We start from the raw sequence: 24,031 nt of genomic DNA, 5'->3' as shown, positions 1-24,031 counted from the left end.
CGCTCCACTTATACTTAACTGAAAATATCGATGACGTCACCAGAAGACTCGTCTTATCGTTTCGCTCTACCAAACATCAAGGGTCCAAATCAGGGCGATAGCCAGGGCAGCAGTCCTTCGTAGCCGTCGGGAAGCGGGGAACCTCCCAGCAAAGACTTTCGGACCACGTCGACATGCAGGGGTCGATGAAGTGTCGGCCTTCCTCCAGAATTTTCACACGAAGCTCCCCACGGACCTCAGGCTTGGACCGGTACCGCTGGTATCGCCCCACGTTGGGCACCAACTGAGGTACTGGGTTTTTCAGAACCGGTACTGATCCGGTAACCCAGCGGTGCCAGGGTACACCCAAAGACCTCGGGTACTTTCCTGATTCAGACCACAGAAACTCAGAGTCTTCTAGGTGAAGTCAAAGATCGAATTTATTGGCTGCAGCCAAGTAACAAGCGTCCTAGAAGTACAACAGCACGGTTTGTATGTTCTCAGGAGACTGTGTTTCAATGCAAAGTCAGGTTTCCTTATATACAGTTCTTTAAGCTTCAGGCAAACATTCTTGACATTTTGGTTGGTCATTCACATGTTTTCACTACAAAGGAAAAAACAGTGTCATGATGAAACCTCATATTTCATGTCATCCAACCCATAATAAATTACCTGGCAAGGCCTAGTATTTTACATCAGATAAGTGTGGACCCCCAATAAAAACGGGCACCTCCCCCTTGTAAAGTAAGAAGAAGAAAAGAGCAGGTGCAGGTGTGAGCAAGATTAGGCAGGGTGTGTGAGCGATAATAATGGTTTTATGGCATGGTGTGCCTTGATGCTATCTGATTCGGCCACTGGGAGAGGGACTGACCAAACAGGTTTGGCCTGAGGCAATGGTTCCAGCTTGCCCAGGTCAGAGAAAAGTCAATCAAGGTGTACGTGTCCTTGGAATCAAATCTGACTGTATTATAAGCCTATGTGAGGGCAACTTTTAAAAATGGCTGCCGTGTATAAAATGGGAGCCACGAGTGCAGGACGAAAATGGCGATTTCGAGGTGAAAACGCTGCTGGAATTGAGCGAAAATGCTCATGCTTAGTGTACTAGTCATTATCGGTCAAATCGTACTGCTGTGGCAAAGCAAATTACATGGGTCCAGAATTTTTAGAACCACAGGGTAAACTGATCCTAAATCACTGACCTTACCCACACTATTTCAAACGACCCTTGTAATGCAAGCACTGTTGTGTGAAAGGATGAGAGAGACTGTGTGCTATCTGTAACACTGCTCTTCTGTGGTAACAGTGCTTTATTATATACAAGATATTCACTTTAAAAAACAAAGGTTACAGGAATGTTATAGGTAGTTTCTGAATTTACTCGCACAAAACCATAGAAAGTCAGTTGTTGTAGTTAGAGATATTTCAAGTAATTGTAAGTTTTAGCCTAAGGTAACTACAACTCGAATACCCGGTGTCCAACCCCCTATATTCACCCATAGCCGTGCACGGTGGTGGTTCGCCTGCTGCCAGTCCCTGCAGCCAACCTCTCTCACCACCCAACCACTTGCTGTGCGCAGCCTTTGGCAATGCGCAGCAGAAGTTGGCCTCAGGGCCTGTCTCTCTAGGTGTAAGAATAGGTGTGAGAGGGTGTGTCTGGAAGTGAGGTTGGTGCAGTCTCCCTCCACCAGCCGATTTAAGCCCTGGGAACCCCATCTCCTGGGGCCCACCATCACCATTTACTTTTAGGGGGGGGGGTGCTGCGCAGATTCCCCTCCCCTGGCAGATTTTGCCCCTGGGACCCAATTCCCCGGTGCCTAGCCATCAATCCTGTGTGCCCCACAGTGGTCCCTAGGGCCAGGGGTCAGTGACAGACCCCCTTCATTATTTAAATTCAGCCGCAGGCAGGTGGTGGTTGCCGGGGCTGTGGGAGGCCTGCACAGCCCTCACATGTAATTATAAGTTTGCCCAGGGAAGGTGACGGTCCCCAGGGCTGCAGGTGGGACTATGTGGCCCTCCCATATGTAATTTGGTGCGTGTCCTGGGGAAGTGTCCCCCAGCATTCTATATTAGTGAAGCCCTGGAGAGGTGGCAGTCCCCGAGGCTTCGGGGGGGGCTGTATGGCACCCCCGTATTTAAAATGTATTTAGCCCTGGGAAAAAATTAATTATGCACAAAATCAGCAGTTATAGTTAGAGTTATTTCAAGTAACTATAACTCGCAGCCTAAGGCAACTATAACTCGCCCCCCCTTCCATGCAGAGTTTTTTCTTCAATAATTTGACTGATAATGTTTAATTGATATTTTTATTGATGTTATAAAAGTTGCCATGAGAGGGCGTGGCTAAGGTGGCAACTGGAGCAGAAGCTTAAAAACTATCTCCACTCCAGGCCCAGAAATGATACGTTAATAATACCCTGCCCAATCATTTTAATTGGCCCAAATTGGGGGCTCTGGTGACCAGTGATACCCGGATCGATATTTGCTGGTGTTACCCTTCCTTGTATTAGCAGTGAGCATGGCGTTAGATGCCACAGCCCAACGTGCCACGGGCAGAGGCCTCACCTGGGAGAAGTCTGTGCCCCTGTTACCAGCCCTTCAGACGAAGTCCCAAAGCCAGGAGCCTCGGCAGAGAGCCCCTCGTGGATACAGAGAGCCGCTACTGACCTGAGCAGCCAGACATAGGTGGAGGTGCCGTAATTATTTCCCACGGGCTGCTGACTTTTGACGTGGCCATAGTTGAGATCTCACCTGCGGTGGAACGAAGGGGGCTGTGCGATATCAAAACACAAAGTAGGAGACTGGATTGACCATGTGAGAAACCGACTGTTCATGAGTGCAACTCGATTAGGGCTGCCTAGGTGTTATGTGACTTGCTGGTGGAGAAAACTTGTGTTTTTATCTTGCCTTAATGACCTCTGGCACAGTAGGATTGGACGAGGATTGACTGACTGTGCTCAGCCCGAGTATGGTGATCCCCTTCTGGTAGGGGCCACTCAGTTTATAGATACTCACTCAAGGAACATGCAGCACTTTTAACTTGCTGGCATAGTACCCCAGGGATTAAATATGGTGCATGGAGATTTAGTAGTGGTGTAGCGCAAAAAGCCATATTAATGGGATGAATTGCTGGGTGTTGCCCCCCTCTTGGCCTTCTCAGTGGATATTGCTGTGGGGGTTGCATATTTCAGACTGGGCTGGCTCGTTCATGCTGAATGAGTAACCAGGGCATAATGTATGCCTCTTTATCCTCTCATTTCGCTAAAGGTGCGCATTATCAGTAGTTGTCTCACAATGGGGGAACCAGGGCATTTCATAGCTGTTATCTCAGTCCATGACATGTCCCTGGAACACTGTTGTTGCCCTATCAGATGGAACACATGAGAGCCTGGTTTGCCTGCATGATAATCTCACATAGCAGGCATTGCCTAGGTGAGGTGCCCTTGGTTAACAATTTCTACTATCTTCCCTAATGGGGTGTCAGTGACATGAGCACTCAAAGGGTAGCAACTGTAGCCTTCAACAAAGGTTTGTTAAGCCCTAGTTTAATTATATCTGACCACTTTGTAATCACCTGCGATTGTCAGGCCGCAAGATGGTGAAACCTAAAGCCAACAGGCTTCAGTCCACTTCCTCCATGACATCTGAAGATGGCGCTGCCACACAGATTAAGGCCACTCTTCACTCCATGCAGTTCAAGAAGCTACTGCGAGCCATTTTGGACACTAAAACGACATTGGAGACTAAAATTGGCACAGTGGTGAGGAAGTTAATCTCCTGCGTACAGACCATCGCAAGTTGGCCATTAAGGGGCATGAAACTCAGTCTTCCTTAGCGACCATGCAACCAATGGTTCAAGACATGCAGGCCAAGGTATCGCAATTATGTGCAGAGGTGTCCTCCCTCCATGGCAGGGTGGAAGATGCTGAAGTGCGCTTGAGGCATTGAGGTCCACTTCCTGGGATTCCCTAAATGCGCAGAAGACTTGAATGCTGAATCATTGCTTGAACAGTAGCCACAGGGTGCTTACATCTTCTTCTGATAGCCTGTATCCTCAACTACAAGGATCCCAACTTAATGCTACAGAACTTCAGGAATAAAGGCCCATGGTCCTTCAACAACACAGTTATTACAGCTTATCCTGACAACACATTGAAGGTGCAAAGAAAAATAAACTAATACGTTAAGATCAAGCAAAATCTGCGCAAACATAGCATTACGTATGTGCTATTGTTCCCAGCACATCTCAGGTTGGAGGACGGAGAGAAAACACACATCTTCTCAGCACCTGAGGACATGCGGACATGGCTGCACACAAGGGGCCTGGTGAGGTCATCTCAAAAGGAGCCTGCATCAGAGGGGTGGTTGACCCTTCGTTCTAGAAGCAGATGAAAAACATGAACCAAGACACATCCAACTAAAGCCCAAGCAGAGGGATACCAGGTGCAGGCGCTATTACAAGTAACCCAACTTACGTCAAACTCCTTCCATGTTCTTCGGGAAGAACCTACCTTGGACACAGACTCATTCTTGGGCCGTGCCAGAGATTCAAACATAAATTCCATGAAAGATCATACGGTTATCCCACGCACCGGAGATGACCTCTGATTGTGCATCATGCTTCTACAACCATGATTTAAACTGCATCTTTCCTAGCCATATAGTGCACAGGTGATGCGCCAGCAGCCGGGGACTGCAGCGGTTGCATGGTGAGTACCCCAGACCCATGATGGACCGAGTGGGTAAGACTATTCTAGTACTGGGCCGGGACATCTGAATATACCCTGCTTGAATAGTCACGCCCCACTACGACTTTCCGAATGGATAAAGTTTGTTTTATAACAGTTTTTTGTTAGTTTAGTGATTTCATGGGGATTATTGGGTACGTGCTCGTTGGCCGTCAGGTGGGGTGGTTGTTATTCCTGAAGTTGTATTTTTGTACATATGCACAGGTACTATTATAGACACAGTTTGGATCGGGGAGGGAAGGGACAGGAGCCCATAGATGTTATCACTCTTCATAATCACAGCATAGCACACCACCCACCAGACACAGGACCCTAATTTACACACTATGTTGATGTATTCCAGTGCCACCATGACTGCGACGCAATACAATGTGTTGACCTGGAATGTCAGGGGTATGGTGACTCCTACTGAGTGTCATTGGATCCAAACATATTTGAAACGCCGTCAAGCACACACATCGGTATTGTAAGAAGGAGACGCACCTCACAGCCAGCAAACTACAAAAACCTAAATCAAATGGAGAGGACAGATATATGGACGACTACCTCAGGTTTTTCTAAGGGGGTTTCAATCTGGAGGAATCTGGGTACCCCATTCATTGTGGATCACGGTACCATAGATGCAGAGGGTAGATACGTGATAGTGGAAGGGTCACTGGATGCCAGACAACTGCCGATAGTCAGCATCTACACTCCTGATGTGGGTCACAAATAATTCCTGGTCTCCCTTATGACCACACATTTCCAAGACCGCACTGCCACTTGGCTATGGAGGGGAGACTTTAATTGTGTGCCTGATATCTCCCTGGATAGATCCTACCCTACCAGTTGAACTGTAACTCAGGGACTTAGCTCCTGGGTGGCTGTTAGAGGTCTACATGACATACAGCGCCTCAAACACCCCCAGCAACGGGAATATTCCTTTTATTCCCCAGTGCGTACCCTACATACAAGGATAGATTTATCTCTGGGGCCCTCCTACGTGACCTTGTGTATTGTATGTACAGAATACCTGGCAAGAACACTGTCAGATCCCTGCTCATTACAAATCACTCTGAAATAAGGTTAATCCCAATGTGGCATTTGCAACCGGACATACTTACTGATGCCCCATTTTGCCTGAAATTGGCTGATCGCACATCCCAATACTTTGAACTAAATAAGGAGACAACTTCGTAGAGGGCCACAGAGTGGGATGCTCACAAAGTGGTTATCTGGGGACACTGCCGCTCTGCTTCAGGAGGGGTCAGATGTGTATTGACTTGAGAATTGATTTCATTAGAGGCTGCACAGCAACACACACCCCGACACACTTTGTGATACGTGCACGATATAGATGAGTGGACTCACGCTTATGCCGCTAGGATTCCCACTACTATATAGCTAGACTCTATGTGGAGGGGGACTGCTCTGGCAGATTGCTGACCTGGCTGACTCAGGGTGAACAACATCACACTCCTTTATGTGCCATTAAACTGGATAATAGCATTATAGGTGATACTCAAACCTCTATTAAAGATGCTTTCTGAGATCACTACTGCAAACTCTATGCAGCAGGACCTGAGCCTACACCCGCTCAATTAGCCACTTTTTTGTGCAACCCGCATGAGTCTACTCCAAGGACAGGACCCCAATGAGACCACCAGCCGCGAGGAGGATTGGACTGCGGTGCAGAAGGTAGCTTGCAACAAAACACTGGGTATGGGTGAGTTGCTAGCGAAATATTATTCCACATTTTCAACCCAGCTTACTCAACACTCAACCTTTTCTAGAAGTGTTCCATGAAGTTATGAGTCAGGGTCAGCTCTCGGACTCCTATTGGGAGGCTACTTCCCCTGTTTAGACAACTGATCCATGGGGATCTATTAGGCTTTTTCCTGGGACACAACACACTCTTCTACATTACCGCCTTCTGCACCTGATGAGTGAAGCACCAAAAGGGGATCATTATAGGGTAGCGGTCTCTCTAGATATAGAGAAGGCCTTCGACACTCTTGGATGGTCCTAGCTCAAGGAGACACTGCACAGCATGGGCTTTGGGCCTGGGTTCTTGTCCTGGATAGATATACTGTACTACAATACCATACCACACGTAACAACAGGGTGCATTGTCTCTAACAGTTGCCCTGTTTGTCGCAGCACAAAACAAAATTGTCCATTGTCGCCGCTGTTGTTTGTGATAGAAATAGAGCCTTTAGCCTCTCAACTGCGGCTTCAGGCACAGCGATGGGGAATCCAAGACTTGGACAGATTGTTATGACTCTGTCATCCCATTTCCAGGGGGCGCTGTAAGGGGACTGTCGGAAGCCTGGGAATCACCTTGAACACCTATCTAGAGTCCCTTGCTGACTCCTGTTTGTTTCTCTTTTCGCCATGGTCTACCTTTGTATTATTACATTTGCTTCCTGGGACTGCAAATCCCATAATGCACAGCCTGGTAGTCAGGAAAGCCGGGATTATCATTCCCATTGTTTTCTATGGGAGAAGTCCAGTTGCTCCTTTTCACCGGATCCTCTCCTCCAGGATTTGCAAGTGTCTGAAACTACACACACCTGATAGCTCTCCTGTGCAGCCCAGCTTGTAACTGCTTATAAGCAGCCATTTCCTCAAGATCATTGTCGTGCATTGGAGTTTGATTTCCTTTGTGTTACAGACCCCTTATCGGATGGTGTTCCGTTTTGTTCCTGTTCTGTTCCAGCTTGATCCTGTTTCCTGATTGTCTGCCCTGCTCCTGATTGTTCCAGCCAGAGTCAGCTCCCTATCTCTTAGCCTTGTACCTGTTTGTTTCTTCCAGAGCCTGCTCCCTGTTTCTCTGTCCTGCTCCTGCCTTGTTTCAGCCTGAACCTGCTCTCTGTTTCCCAGTCCTGTTTTCTGCTTATTCCTACACCCTGTATTCCAGCCCTGTCCTTGCCTGCTCAAGTCAGAGCCTGCTCTCAGTTTCCCAGTCCTATCTCTGTTTGTTCCAGCCAGAAGTTTGCACCCTGTTTTCAAGTCCCAGTCCTGCCTTTGCTTCAGCCTGAGCCTGTTCCCAGTTCTTGCCTCTGTCTCTTACTTTGTTCCCTTCTGTTTCAGTTTCTTCTTGGTTATTTGTGTCTGGTAAGTGTTCTATCAGTCTTCACCAGTGTATAAGTGTCCTCCTTTGTACTGGGGTTGGCTCCTGGTTTCCAGGAGGCAATTCCAGCCCCCATCCTTGTCTAGTGTTATACGTTGTCTTTCGTGCCTAACAGTGACAGTGTGCCATTGCTGTTTTCTCAGGAATCACCACTGTGTTTCCGGCTGGACCCACAAGAGCGTGTCTTGTGTATGTAAGTACTATCCTTGTTTGTGCTCTAGGGTCCAGGGACAGAACCACTTCTGCTGCCTCCTTTCTATGGGGCTGGCAGGGTGACTATTTGTAAGAGCAAACTAAACAGAGGCATTAACAATTCCTGTTGCTGTGGGAGGTTCTGCGCCTTAGTCTGTGTACAACCCCAGCGTGTTTGTCCATTAGTAATCTGTTTCCTGTTTGTTCACACAAGGGTTGCTCTGCTTTTACTTTCCTGTTTTCTGTGCCTGTCCATAGCTGTCCTTTCCGTGTATGCCTTTAGCTGCTCTTCTGCCCCAGTATGCTACCTCTTTAGGATATTCGGTGACCTCAAGGGGTGTCCCGACCAGAGTCCTGATCAGACCTGCCCGAAACCGTGACACAGATTTCATATTGTATCTCTATATGCTGATGATTCGCTAATTATTTGCGTAGAGGCATGTCATCCCTACCACGTGCCATGCAACTATTAGAGAATTCTTGGGAGAAATATCCAGTTTGAAGATAAATTGGTTGAAGTCTTGTATATTCCCCTTGACTCTCATCCCAGAGCACTTGCGACACGCCCTCCTGGGATATCGCTTGCCTTAGAATCATGTTACCTTCAAATATCTTGGCATACAAATTTACCACTCTGCTGTGGACCTCCAAGAGAGTAACCTTGACCTAGCGGTTCAACCGATCCGAAGAGCTATACCTTTCTGGTTTTCCTTACCATTATAACCCCTGGGGCGTGTGGCAATAGCCAAGATGACAATACTCCCTAGACTATTATATTACTTCCCTGCGCTACTATTAGTCCTGCCTAGATCCTTTTTTCACTCGTTACATGGTCGGATGCTGGGAAATATTATGGTGGAACGATCCTCGAAGGGTTGCCCTGGTTACCACGCACCAACTGCTAGAATCAGGGGGCTTCAGTCTGCCCAATTTTGAACTGTATTATGCAGCAGCACAATTGCAATGGCTGCTTCATTGGCTGCATAACTCCCTAACGGTGAGAGAACAATGGTACTCGATAGGATGGACCTGCATGATGCCCTCTTCTGGCTTATAGACCGCAGGTGCCCCCTGCAGCACGGTGCCAACCTCATGGACACTTCTCGGGCCTGCTGGCCCAGGTTCATACACTGCAGGAACCCTTCACCCCCCTATTCCCAGTGCATTTAGATACTTAGCATTCCCTGTGTGAGGGACCTACATAAATATCATGATCTAACACCCTGGTCGGCAGCAGGTTTGACAAGTGTGGGGGATTTCTACAGAGATGGCTATCTACTGACGTACGCTGATATTGCGGACACCCATAATATTGGACCAGGAAGGTTCTTGACATATTGCACCATACACCATCTTATATGCAACACACGGTGAATGGGAGAAGCGAAACCACCAATTTTGCCTAATCTTCACATACTACTAGCAGGTTTGGGCACTACCAAAGCTGTCACTTTATTATACAAAACCTTTATTACTTACACAGACACTGACCGGACAGGAGCAGGGGCTCGCTGGGGTACAGTCCTACCTACCCCCATACTCCAAAACTCATGGCACATGGTGCTCCACCACGTCAAGTATGTTTCCTGCAATCCACATGGCAGATGGGGGTTTAATTATTTACACCAGGTTTACTTATCTCCTCAACACCTTCAATGTAGCTCCATACAACACAGGTATGCCCACTCTGTGGGGAATGGGATGCCACCTTTTATCACTTGGTGTGGGACTGCCCCCCTTTCTTACAAACTTGGAACAAAGTCACAATAGAAGAGAGTACTGATTGTGCAATCCACTCCACCACTGAATCCTGTCTATTAAGCATCCACACCAGGCCCAAAGGCAACTAACACCTACACAAGTTTAAAGATTTGGCTTTTACCTTATTTAAGCGCCTAATAGCCATGCAATGGAAAGCCTCATCCACTCCAGCTGTACAGGCGTGTCGCAATGCTACAGTGGGCTAAGGCTGAATCACAGGTCCTCTATGACCTGGGGGACAAGGGGCCACGCCCTGGGAGGACACAAGATTTGGAACTCCCTCACATCTAAAGCTGAAGCCAAAAATGACAATAGCCCCCCTTGAGCAGTGACAGCAGGCACCAGCACAGCTTTCCGGGAACCTTCTAGTTTGCCCCCATGCAATCTGCCTCTTAAGCTACACTAGCAATTCAGCAGAATTGTATCCACAACTTTCCCTTTAAGTGTACCCCTGCTACTAAAACACTAGCAGACACACTCCTTCTTTCCCGAGTTATCCCATGATTGGAGTTAACCAATTATTAGTTTCAATTACCACCTGTTGTAGGAGGCTTCAGAGTGCAGCAGGCCAGGCCCTGTGGACAACTCCCTACAACACACAGCAAGAGGCCAATCGCAGAGTGGAGTCGTCTGCATGGGAGAGTGCCCTAAAGTAACTATAACTCACACCCTCACCATGCACTGCTAATTACCCCAGATATTACATCAGTCATGACATCTTCTATCAAATTATTATTAATATCCCTGCAACATCTGCAATACAATTATCAGTGAGAAAACTGTGCATGGTAGTGTCATGCGTTACAGTTAAGATAGGGCAAGAGTTAAATTTTCTTGAGATACCTGCATCTGAGGGATTTCTATGGGTTTTTGTGTGTAAAATCTGAACCTAACTATAATGTCCCTGTAACCTTTGTTTTTTTTAGTGAATTCTTAAAGTTTTATTAATCCTATTTCCTAACTATAACATCCCTGCAACTGGATTGTTCAAATGTCACTCAAATAATGCTCTCTTCCATCACAAAACAAAGAATAGGTGAATAGACAAGACAACTTCAGCCACTGGATGCCTTCACTTAATTCTGCCGTTGAACATGTATACATCCACTTAAAAATAGTTCCCTAAAATATAAAGTTTTAGACACTAGTCTCTATGTATTCTATGGTGTCATCAGAAATATTTCCATATGACTCAATATATTTATTGTATGTTTGACTCATCACTATAAGCCAGCTTTGGTAAATGTATTTATCCTCCTGCAAAAGAGCTCCAGGCATTAGAGTAACAAGAGAGTATATGACAATTTCTAGGTTGAAGCCACAACACTCTGATTTGTGATCGACAAGCACTAATATTTGACTTTATTGGAAACTCTACAATAACATGAGGAACTCCATATTTCTGAAAGAATTGCAATGCTACTGCATCTGGCTCGAGAGGGATGACTTGAGGAACAGTAAGTCTGTGACATATTTTGAAAATGTTGCATCTGACAGTAGAGAGATCGATAGTAATGACTTGAGGGACTGCAGTTTTGTGGATATATGTGTGTGTGAGTGTATGTCTAAATTAAACAGTGGCAGTTCTCACTGTGTAGTATTAGTTAGGTCAGAGTTTCCATATGGACTGCATTTTTTGTGCAACAAATGGCTATGGTGTTGACTGATGAATCTTCACAGTTTTTTTCCCTAACAAAGTTCATTCACCCCAGTGCTCCTTCTGTGAAAGTTTCAGAATGATGCGTCAAGCAGGGGCTGAAAAACAGGAGATCCAAAATAATTTCCTCATGCAATTTCCACTGGCATTTCAGACAGTACTGCAGCCATAAGAGCTGAAAAGAATTACGCCCAATTTGACAGTAAACTAAGGGGCATAATTACTATCATTTTCAATGCAGCATAGCTTTCAGGAATTCCTTGTGACACGTATTACAATTTGATCTCATCAACATGTTTGTACCAAGAATGTTCCAATGCTTGAACAAGATGTGTTGTGTTACTGTATTGTCTTTATCGTTATTTTGTTGTATACATTAAGACTCATGCCAGTAAAGGGCTTAACTGTGTGACTCATTTGTTTGTGCTGACTGATGACAAATTAGTTGTTTCCCTTTAGCAGCAGGTATCAGTTCTGGAACATGCTCAAATCACCTTCTTACCATTTTAACTCATTTGTTTGTGCTAACACTGGTGACTTCATTGTTGTTTTCCAGATGAAAGCTCTTGAACATGCTTGAGGGCACCGCCGTCCGAGATGGCATCTCTATTTAAAGAGATTGTGTCTTTCAGCTGTGCGTGCTGTTCGTGTTTGGTTTTGAAAGGAGCTGCCTCATCAAGGAACCTAACATTGAAGCATTTTTCCTTGATTTCAGAGAGCTGTTCTGGATTTCCTACAGATCAATGCTACCCGTGTTTCCTGACACCACACTCTCTAGCTGAGTGCTTTCAATCCCCATTCACCTTCTTCAGTCATTTGGATGATGTCCCGCCTTCTGGTGCTCAAGTACAAATTCTAGCAAATTGGGGGAAAAACAGCACTACAGTAAGGTAGTCATTTGGTGGGCATGTTTAAGTCAGCAAGAGTGGTTGGTGGAGGGAGATCAACCAATCATTGAATGAGAGGCACATTTGGAACTAATGCCTGTTCTGTGCCGCAGACGTAATGGTTGCGTCCTGCGGCACAGTGCTGCTGTGCAGAGGACGTAACCATTACGTCCTCGCCACACAGCCCAGAGGGAGCGCTCTCGCTCCCTCTGTGTGCTTCCCCCCACCCCTCCAAAGTCAGGGATGGAAGGGGAAGCCCTTCCCCTTCCACCCCCGACCCCCCACCCCCCCCATAATGACGTCAGCGTTCGATCGCGCGCTGACTTCATTATGGGGTTCTCGCCGCACAGGAAGCCATTTGCTTCCTGTGCGGCGAGAGGAGAAGAGGTGAGTTCCTCTTCCCGGTGGGTGGGGGGTTTGAGCCAAAGAGGCACCGGGGGAAAGGAAAGGCTTTTCCTTTCCCCCGGTGTCTCTTTGAGCATTCCTGCTGCCCGATCGCATTGCGATCGGGCAGCAGGAATGCCCACTAGACACCAGGGATTTATTTTTTTTGTATTGCTTTTGTGTTTTGGACTTGCGGGGAGCGGCCCCTTGGGCAAGGGTCGCTCCCCTTTAGAAGGCAATTATTTACGGTCATTTCTGCCCCCCTTGGGGGGCAGATTGGCCTACTTTTTAGGCAGATCTGCCCCCAAGGGGGGCAGAAAACACTAGATCACCAGGGATTTTTATTTATTTGTGTATTTATGTGGGGGGGTGCCCCCTTGGGCAAGGGGCGCCCCCCCCCAAGGGGGCATAGAACTGTTGGCCTTTTCTGCCCCCCTTGGGGGCAGAGCGGGCTTTTTTTTTTAGGTCCATCTGCCCCCAAGGGGGGCAGAAGCCACTTAGGCACCAGGGATTGTGTGTGTTGCTCCCCTTTGGGGGGCATGTCTTTTAGGGCCATTTCTGCCCCCCTTGGGGGCAGATCAGCCTATTATTTTTAGGCTGATCTGCCCCAAGGGGGGCAGAAACCACTAGAATGCCAGGGATTTTTTTTTATGTGTTTATTTTTGTGGGGGGGGCGTCCCCTTGGGCACGGGGCGCCCCCCCAAGGGAGGCATTGACCTGTTGGCCATTTATGCCCCCCCGGGGGCAGATGGGCCTATTTGTTTAGGCCCACCTGCCCCCAAGGGGGGCCGAAGCCACTTAGACACCAGGGATAGTGTGTGTGTGTGTTAGTGGATGGGGGGCGCCTTGGGCAAGGGTCGCCCCCCACTTTAGGGGCACATGTACCAAGGCCATTTCTGCACCCTTTGGAGACAGATCAGCCTATTATTTTTAGGCTGATCTGCCCCCAAGGGGGGCAGAAGCCACTTAGGCACCAGGGATAGTGTTGTGTGTGTTTTTTTTTAATTTTTTTGTTTGAGGGCTGTCCCCTTTAGCAAGGGTCGCTCTCCATGGGGACACACTATTAAAGGTATTTTCTGGCCTCTTTGGGGCAGACAGGCCTATTTTTTTAGTAGGCCCATCTGCCCCTATGGCAGAATCCACTTAGGCACCAATTTCTAAATGTTTGATGATGGGGTGTTTGTCAACTGATGAAGTATTTGCATTTGTGATAAAAAATGTTTTCCTCCTTTTTGTTCTAATTCAAAGCTTTTGCTTTATTTGCTGTGGCTCCTTGCGGTTTGGGCGGTGGTTGACCTGCAGTTTGCACAGTTGCATGTTTTAGGTAAGTAAAAACTATTTACTCCAAAGGAGTATTGTTGCCATGCATGAATGACATGTTTGTAGGGGGTGTACTAAATGCAGGATTGTGTGTGAAATTGTCCTTAGGTTTGTGCACAATGATATTTGTTTTGTCTTATTTCTAATTTGCCTTTCTTTCTTTCTTTTTAGTGGGATATCATTGGTGATTGCTGTGTCTGTGCATAGTAGTTGCTGGTGAATCAAGCTTTTTCAGGCAAGTGAGCGGAATAGTTTCTGAGTTTATAACTCTTACTAACAAAGCTACACTTTGTTACTTGTCTTACACAGTGCTGGTTGTTGGTGGTGAATTTGTCCAGTTAATTTTAGCAGGATGACCGCTCAGCAGGTGGTTGCTATGCTTTTTGAGTCACAGTCTGATCATGATTATGAGACGGACTCTGCATCTGAGGCAGAGGAGGAAGTCAGAGATTCTGGCAGTGATGTTTCTGTTGGAGGGGAATCTTCTGATGATGAAGCCACACTCAGTGCAGATGAAGGGCCTGTTTTAGAGGAGGACACTGATGTGCCAATAGTGCAGCAACCTGGGGCTGAAAGGTTTCCCGTTATAAGACCTGATGTCTGGGTTGCCCCAAACATGGAGCAGCCAGAGTTGCCTGCCTTTACTGGTCTCCCGGGGTGTAACGCCAATACAGAGAACTTTTTGCCTATCAATTTCTTTGAGTTATTCATGGATGATATGTTTTTGGAAGAGATTGTTGACCAGACTAATTTGTATGCGGAGCAGCATTTGAGGGACAACGCTGCTAGACTTAGGCCACACTCTAGAGCTGCCCAGTGGATTCCCACAAATTTGGAGGAGATAAAAAAGTTTTTGGGTTTGACTTTTTTGATGGGGTTGATAAGGAAGCTGTCACTGGCTTCTTATTGGTCTACTAGTCCCTTGATGGCAACAACTATATTTCCTGCGACCATGAGTCATAATCGGTATTTGCTTCTTCTTAGGATGCTGCATTTTGTTGACAATGCATTAGCCTTGCCACGAGATCACCCAGATTCTGACCGTCTTTTTAAGATTAGGCCTGTCCTTGATCATTTCGTAGATCGGTTTTCGGAGGTCTATGTTCCAGGCAAAGAGATAAGTGTGGGCGAGTCTTTGGTCCTCTTCAAGGGTTGTTTGGTTTTTAGGCAGTACATTCCTAGCAAAAGGGCACGATGTGGAATTAAATTGTATATGCTGTCTGAAAGTAGGACAGGATATGTGTATAGTTTCCGTGTGTACACTGGTAGGGATTCCAATATTGACCCCCCTGGTTGTCCTCCCACTTTTGGAGTTACTGAGAAAATTGTGTGGGATCTTGGTAGACGACTGTTCAACAAAGGTCACCATTTGTGTGTAGATAACTTCTACACTGGTGTGCAGTTGTTCAATGAATTGTTTAGAGTGGACACAGTTGCTTGTGGCACAATCCGTTCTAACCGGAAAGGCTATCCAAGGGAGCATGTCTGTAAAAAACTTGAGAGGGGACAGTGCTGTGCCTTGCGGAACGAGGAGCTGCTAGCTTTGAAATTTTTACACAAGAGGGATGTCTACATGCTAAGTACCATCCATGATGAGAGTACTTCCCCCGTGACTGTTTGGGGCCAGGTTGCTGAAGTGCGCAAACCTGTGTGCATTTTAGATTATAATAAACACATGGGAGGTGTAGATAGAGCTGACCAGAGGTTGGAACCTTATACTGCTATTCGTAAGTCTTACGTTTGGTATAAGAAGTTAGCACTTCACCTCTTCCACTTAGCAACCTTCAATGCTTTTATTGTGTTTAGGGATAGGTCTTCAGAGTCAAAGATGACATTTGTGAAATTTCAGGAGTCAGTGATAGAGAACCTTATTGTGGTGGAACAGGCCAGAGTTCCTAGAGAAGCAGTGGTAGAGGATGTGGCTAGATTGAAAGATCACCACTTTGCTGAGCACATTCCTCCCACACCCAAAAAAGACTTTCCAGCTAAGAAATGTAGAGTGTGTTTTCGAAGAGGTATCCGGAGGGAGACTCGAATGTACTGCCCAGATTGTCCTTCAAAGCCTGGTCTGTGTGTGGGTGGTTGTTTTAAGAATTACCACACCCAGAAGAATTTCTGGGAACAACCATGAGTGTAAACTCATGTCTGTTTTGTATTTTCATGTGTTCAGTTTCATGGTTAGTATTTCTGTCATGTACTTAGTTAGAGCCTTTGTGTTTGTAGTTTTGTAATTCTTTCTACTCAGTTAGGGGTTCCTCTGTTTAAAAAATAAAAAAATGATGCCATTGTGTATGGAGTGGGGCTTGGCTGAGAGTGTACATATTGACTTGCTGTTGGCTACTGCAACACAGTGCCAGCCAAACACCAGTCCACACACTCCCATCAGCTGGTATGATTGTTGTATCAGGCATGTGGGCGTATGTAAGTGATGGGCTCTTGAGTGGCGCTGTCTGTCAATGTGAGTGTTGTAATGTGCTGGGCCCGTGGCTGGTGGTGTGAATGGTCTTGTGTGTGTCATGTATGAATGTTGTGTGAATGGACTGTAAAGCGGTTGGTGCCTTGTCGCGGCTTTACAGGTCACGAGCTGTGAGTCATTGGTTCAGTTTTTTGCCTTTCAGTTATTAACAGTGCATTTCATTTATGTGAAAGCTCTTGTTAGTAAAATTTGATCCACTGAACCATCACTCACCCTCGTGCCAAATCCAACCAGTATCTGTGGTAAAAATGACAAAACCTGCTCCGCTGTAATCAGGCGTCGCAGCACACCTGTGACACGCTTGGTGCCTCAGGTGGGACCCCGATGATGAAGCATGCCACCAACTTGGTTGGTGGGTGAGAGGTCTTTTTCACATAACCTAAGTGCATTTCTTTTCAAAATTTTAGTGTTTGGCACATCACGGACGTATGTGGACACATCAAAATGATATATTACAAAACTACCTGTGTTTGGGGGGGAGAGGGCACCTATGTTTTTGGTCCTGTGTGCGGCCTTCATCAAGGGAAACCTACCAAACCCAGACATTTTTTAAAACTAGACACCCCAAGGAGTCCAGGGAGGTGTGGCTTGCGTGGATCCCTCAACATTTTCTTACCCAGACTCCTCTGTAAACCTCAAAATTTGCTTAAAAAAGCATATTTTCCTGACTTTTCTCCGTAGGATCACCACTCCAGCACAAAATTCCTACTCCCCAGTGTTCCCCTCAGTCTCCCAAGTAAAATGACACCTCACTTATGTGGGTCCCCAAAGCAGAGTCAGTCTAAAGATGTATAAAAGAATATGTCCTTATAAACTCGCTGTGCTATCCCCTCTATCTCTACAAGTTTTGGGCCTTATTCTGTTGCAGGCAACTGGCCCACCCACACAAGTGAGGTATCATTTTTATCGGGAGACTTGGGGGAACGCTAGGTGCAAGGAAATTTGTGGCTCCTCTCAGATTCCAGAACTTTCTGCCACAGAAATGTGAGGAACATGTGTTTTTTTAGCCAAATTTTGAGGTTTGCAAAGGATTCTGGGTAATAGAACCTGGTCCGAGCCACACAAGTCACCCCATCTTGGATTCCCCTAGGTCTCTAGTTTTCAGAAATTAACAGGTTTGGTAGGTTTCCCTAGGTGCCGGCTGAGCTAGAGGCCAAAATCTACAGGTAGGCACTTTGCAAAAAACACATCTGTTTTCTTTAAAAAATTTGGAATGTGTCCACATTGCGCTTTGGGGCGTTTCCTGTCGCGGGCGCTAGGCCTACCCACACAAGTGAGGTATCATTTTTATCGGGAGACTTGGGGGAACGCTGGGTGGAAGGAAATTTGTGGCTCCTCTCAGATTCCAGAACTTTCTGCCACAGAAATGTGAGGAACATGTGTTTTTTTAGCCAAATTTTGAGGTTTGCAAAGGATTCTGGGTAACAGAACCTGGTCCAAGCCACACAAGTCACCCCATCTTGGATTCCCCTAGGTCTTTAGTTTTCAGAAATGCACAGGTTTGGTAGGTTTACCTAGGTGCCGGCTGAGCAGGAGGACAAAATCTACAGGTAAACACTTTGCAAAAAACACCTCTGTTTTCTTTCAAAAAATCGGATGTGTCCACGTTGCGTTTTGGGGCGTCTCCTGTCGCGGCCGCTAGGCCTACCCACACAAGTGAGGTATCATTTTTATCGGGAGACTTGGGGAAACGCTGGGTGGAAGGAAATTTGTGGCTCCTCTCAGATTCCAGAACTTTCTGCCACAGAAATGTGAGGAACATGTGTTTTTTTAGCCAAATTTTGAGGTTTGCCAAGGATTCTGGGAAACAGAACCTGGTCCGAGCCACACAAGTCACCCCATCTTGGATTCCCCTAGGTCTCTACTTTTCAGAAATGCACAGGTTTGGTAGGTTTCCCTAGGTGCCGGCTGAGCTAGAGGCCAAAATCTACAGGTAGGCACTTTGCAAAAAACACCTCTGTTTTCTTTAAAAAATTTGGAATGTGTCCACATTGCGCTTTGGGGCGTTTCCTGTTGCGGGCGCTAGGCCTACCCACACAAGTGAGGTATCATTTTTATCGGAAGACTTGGAGGAACGCTGGGTGGAAGGAAATTTGTGGCTCCTCTCAGATTCCAGAACTTTCTGCCACAGAAATGTGAGGAACATGTGTTTTTTTAGCCAAATTTTGAGGTTTGCAAAGGATTCTGGGTAACAGAACCTGGTCCAAGCCACACAAGTCACCCCATCTTGGATTCCCCTAGGTCTTTAGTTTTCAGAAATGCACAGGTTTGGTAGGTTTACCTAGGTGCCGGCTGAGCAGGAGGACAAAATCTACAGGTAAACACTTTGCAAAAAACACCTCTGTTTTCTTTCAAAAAATTGGATGTGTCCACGTTGCGCTTTGGGGCGTTTCCTGTCGCGGGCGCTAGGCCTACCCACACAAGTGAGGTATCATTTTTATCGGGAGACTTGGGGGAACGCTGGGTGGAAGGAAATTTGTGGCTCCTCTCAGATTCCAGAACTTTCTGCCACAGAAATGTGAGGAACATGTGTTTTTTTAGCCAAATTTTGAGGTTTGCCAAGGATTCTGGGTAACAGAACCTGGTCCGAGCCACACAAGTCACCCCATCTTGGATTCCCCTAGGTCTCTAGTTTTCAGAAATGCACAGGTTTGGTAGGTTTCCCTAGGTGCAGGCTGAGCTAGAGGCCAAAATCTACAGGTAGGCACTTTGCAAAAAACACCTCTGTTTTCTTTAAAAAATTTGGAATGTGTCCACATTGCGCTTTGGGGCGTTTCCTGTCGCGGGCGCTAGGCCTACCCACACAAGTGAGGTATCATTTTTATCGGGAGACTTGGGGGAACGCTGGGTGGAAGGAAATTTGTGGCTCCTCTCAGATTCCAGAACTTTCTGCCACAGAAATGTGAGGAACATGTGTTTTTTTAGCCAAATTTTGAGGTTTACAAAGGATTCTGGGTAACAGAACCTGGTCCGAGCCACACAAGTCAGCCCATCTTCGATTCCCCTAGGTCTCTAGTCTTCAGAAATGCACAGGTTTGGTAGGTTTCCCTAGGTGCCGGCTGAGCTAGAGGCCAAAATCTACAGGTAGGCACTTTGCAAAAAACACCTCTGTTTTCTTTCAAAAAATCGGATGTGTCCACGTTCCGTTTTGGGGTGTCTCCTGTCGCGGCCGCTAGGCCTACCCACACAAGTGAGGTATAATTTTTATCGAGAGACTTGGGGGAACGCTGGGTGGAAGGAAATTTGTGGCTCCTCTCAGATTCCAGAACTTTCTGCCACAGAAATGTGAGGAACATGTGTTTTTTTATCCAAATTTTAAGGTTTGCAAAGGATTCTGGGTAACAGAACCTGGTCCGAGCCACACAAGTCACCCCATCTTGGATTCCCCTAGGTCTCTACTTTTCAGAAATGCACAGGTTTGGTAGGTTTCCCTAGGTGCCGGCTGAGCTAGTGGCCAAAATCTACAGGTAGGCACTTTGCAAAAAACACCTCTGTTTTCTTTAAAAAATTTGGAATGTGTCCACATTGCGCTTTGGGGCGTTTCCTGTCGCGGGCGCTAGGCCTACCCACACAAGTGAGGTATCATTTTTATCGGGAGACTTGGGGGAACGCTGGGTGGAAGGAAATTTGGGGCTCCTCTCAGATTCCAGAACTTTCTGCAACAGAAATGTGAGGAACATGTGTTTTTTTAGCCAAATTTTGAGGTTTGCAAAGGATTCTGGGTAACAGAACCTGGTCCAAGCCACACAAGTCACCCCATCTTGGATTGCCCTAGGTCTCTAGATTTCAGAAATGCACAGGTTTGGTAGGTTTACCTAGGTGCCGGCTGAGCTAGAGGCCAAAATCTACAGGTAAACACTTTGCAAAAAACACCTCTGTTTTCTTTCAAAAAATTGGATGTGTCCACGTTGCGCTTTGGGGCGTTTCCTGTCGCGGGCGCTAGGCCTACCCACACAAGTGAGGTATCATTTATATCGGGAGACTTGGGGGAACGCTGGGTGGAAGGAAATTTGTGGCTCCTCTCAGATTCCAGAACTTTCTGCCACAGAAATGTGAGGAACATGTGTTTTTTTAGCCAAATTTTGAGGTTTGCAAAGGATTCTGGGTAACAGAACCTGGTCCGAGCCACACAAGTCACCCCATCTTCGATTCCCCTAGGTCTCTAGTCTTCAGAAATGCACAGGTTTGGTAGGTTTCCCTAGGTGCCGGCTGAGCTAGAGGCCAAAATCTACAGGTAGGCACTTTGCAAAAAACACCTCTGTTTTCTTTCAAAAAATGGGATGTGTCCACGTTGCGTTTTGTCGTGTCTCCTGTCGCGGCCGCTAGGCCTACCCACACAAGTGAGGTATAATTTTTATCGGGAGACTTGGGGGAACGCTGGGTGGAAGGAAATTTGTGGCTCCTCTCAGATTCCAGAACTTTCTGCCACAGAAATGTGAGGAACATGTGTTTTTTTTTGCCAAATTTTGAGGTTTGCAAAGGATTCTGGGTAACAGAACCTAGTCCGAGCCCCACAAGTCACCCCATCTTGGATTCCCCTAGGTCTCTAGTTTTCAGAAATGCACAGGTTTGGTAGGTTTCCCTAGGTGCCGGCTGAGCTAGAAGGCAAAATCTACAGGTAGGCACTTTGCAAAAAACACCTCTGTTTTCTTTAAAAAATGTGGATGTGTCCACGTTGCGCTTTGGGGCGTTTCCTGTCGCGGGCGCCAGGCCTACCCACACAAGTGAGGTATAATTTTTCTCGGGAGACATGGGGGAACGCTGGGTGGAAGGAAATTTGTGGCTCCTCTCAGATTCCAGAACTTTCAGCCACAGAAATGTGAGGAACATGTGTTTTTTTAGCCAAATTATGAGGTTTGCAAAGGATTCTGGGTAACAGAACCTGGTCCGAGCCACACAAGTCACCCCATCTTGGATTCCCCTAGGTCTCTAGTTTTCAGAAATGCACAGGTTTGGTAGGTTTCACTAGGAGCCGGCTGAGCTAGAGGCCAAAATCTACAGGTAGGCACTTTGCAAAAAACACATCTGTTTCTTTCAAAAAATTGGATGTGTCCACGTTGCGCATTGGGGCGTTTCCTGTCGCGGGCGCTAGGCCTACCCACACAAGTGAGGTATCATTTTTATCGGGAGACTTGGGGGAACGCTGGGTGGAAGGAAATTTGTGGCTCCTCTCAGATTCCAGAACTTTCTGCCACAGAAATGTGAGGAACATGTGTTTTTTTAGCCAAATTTTGAGGTTTGCAAAGGATTCTGGGTAACAGAACCTGGTCCGAGCCACACAAGTCACCCCATCTTGGATTCCCCTAGGTCTCTAGTTTTCAGAAATGCACAGGTTTGGTAGGTTTCCCTAGGTGCCGGCTGAGCTAGAGGCCAAAATCTACAGGTAGGCACTTTGCAAAAAACACCTCTGTTTTCTTTCAAAAAATGGGATGTGTGCACGTTGCGTTTTGGGGCGTCTCCTGTCGCGGCCGCTAGGCCTACCCACACAAGTGAGGTATAATTTTTATCGGGAGACTTGGGGGAACGCTGGGTGGAAGGAAATTTGTGGCTCCTCTCAGATTCCAGAACTTTCTGCCACAGAAATGTGAGGAACATTTTTTTTTTTAGCCACATTTTTGAGGTTTGCAAAGGATTCTGGGTAACAGAACTTCGTCCGAGCCACACAAGTCACCCCATCTTGGATTCCCCTAGGTCTCTAGTTTTCAGAAATGCACAGGTTTGGTAGGTTTCCCTAGGTGCCGGCTGAGATAGAGGCCAAAATCTACAGGTAGGCACTTTGCAAAAAACACCTCTGTTTTCTTTAAAAAATTTGGAATGTGTCCACATTGCGCTTTGGGGCGTTTCCTGTCGCGGGCGCTAGGCCTACCCACACAAGTGAGGTATCATTTTTATCGGGAGACTTGGGGGAACGCTGGGTGGAAGGAAATTTGTGGCTCCTCTCAGATTCCAGAACTTTCAGCCACAGAAATGTGAGGAACATGTGTTTTTTTAGCCAAATTTTGAGGTTTGCAAAGGATTCTGGGTAACAGAACCTGGTCCGAGCCACACAAGTCACCCCATCTTGGATTCCCCTAGGTCTCTAGTTTTCAGAAATGCACAGGTTTGGTAGGTTTCCCTAGGTGCCGGCTGAGCTAGAGGCCAAAATCTACAGGTAGGCACTTTGCAAAAAACACCTCTGTTTTCTTTAAAAAAATGGGATGTGTCCACGTTGCGTTTTGGGGTGCTTGTGTCGCGGCCGCTAGGCCTACCCACACAAGTGAGGTATAATTTTTAACGGGAGACTTGGGGGAACGCTGGGTGGAAGGAAATTTGTGGCTCCTCTGAGATTCCAGAACTTTCAGCCACAGAAATGTGAGGAACATGTGTTTTTTTAGCCAGATTTTGAGGTTTGCAAAGGATTCTGGGTAACAGAACCTGGTACGAGCCACACAAGTCACCCCATCTTGGATTCCCCTAGGTCTCTAGTTTTCAGAAATGCACAGGTTTGGTAGGTTTCACTAGGTGCCGGCTGAGCTAGAGGCCAAAATCTACAGGTAGGTACTTTGCAAAAAACACCTCTGTTTCTTTCAAGAAATTGGATGTGTCCACGTTGCGCTTTGGGGCGTTTCCTGTCGCGGGCGCTAGGCCTACCCACACAAGTGAGGTATCATTTTTATCGGGAGACTTGGGGGAACGCTGGGTGGAAGGAAATTTGTGGCTCCTCTCAGATTCCAGAACTTTCTGCCACAGAAATGTGAGGAACATGTGTTTTTTTAGCCAAATTTTGAGGTTTACAAAGGATTCTGGGTAACAGAACCTGGTCCGAGCCACACAAGTCACCCCATCTTCGATTCCCCTAGGTCTCTAGTCTTCAGAAATGCACAGGTTTGGTAGGTTTCCCTAGGTGACGGCTGAGCTAGAGGCCAAAATCTACAGGTAGGCACTTTGCAAAAAACATCTCTGTTTTCTTTCAAAAAATCGGATGTGTCCACGTTGCGTTTTGGGGCGTCTCCTGTCGCGGCCGCTAGGCCTACCCACACAAGTGAGGTATCATTTTTATCGGGAGACTTGGGGGAAAGCTGGGTGGAAGGAAATTTGTGGCTCCTCTCAGATTCCAGAACTTTCTGCCACAGAAATGTGAGGAACATGTGTTTTTTTAGCCAAATTTTGAGGTTTGCCAAGGATTCTGGGAAACAGAACCTGGTCCGAGCCACACAAGTCACCCCATCTTGGATTCCCCTAGGTCTCTACTTTCAGAAATGCACAGGTTTGGTAGGTTTCCCTAGGTGCCGGCTGAGCTAGAGGCCAAAATCTACAGGTAGGCACTTTGCAAAAAACACCTCTGTTTTCTTTAAAAAATTTGGAATGTGTCCACATTGCGCTTTGGGGCGTTTCCTGTCGCGGGCGCTAGGCCTACCCACACAAGTGAGGTATCATTTTTATCGGAAGACTTGGGGGAACGCTGGGTGGAAGGAAATTTGTGGCTCCTCTCAGATTCCAGAACTTTCTGCCACAGAAATGTGAGGAACATGCGTTTTT

Source organism: Pleurodeles waltl, chromosome 2_2, assembly GCF_031143425.1.
Source record: "Pleurodeles waltl isolate 20211129_DDA chromosome 2_2, aPleWal1.hap1.20221129, whole genome shotgun sequence".
Taxonomy (NCBI): Eukaryota; Metazoa; Chordata; class Amphibia; order Caudata; family Salamandridae; genus Pleurodeles; species Pleurodeles waltl.
Note: the sequence above shows the minus strand (reverse complement) of the source record.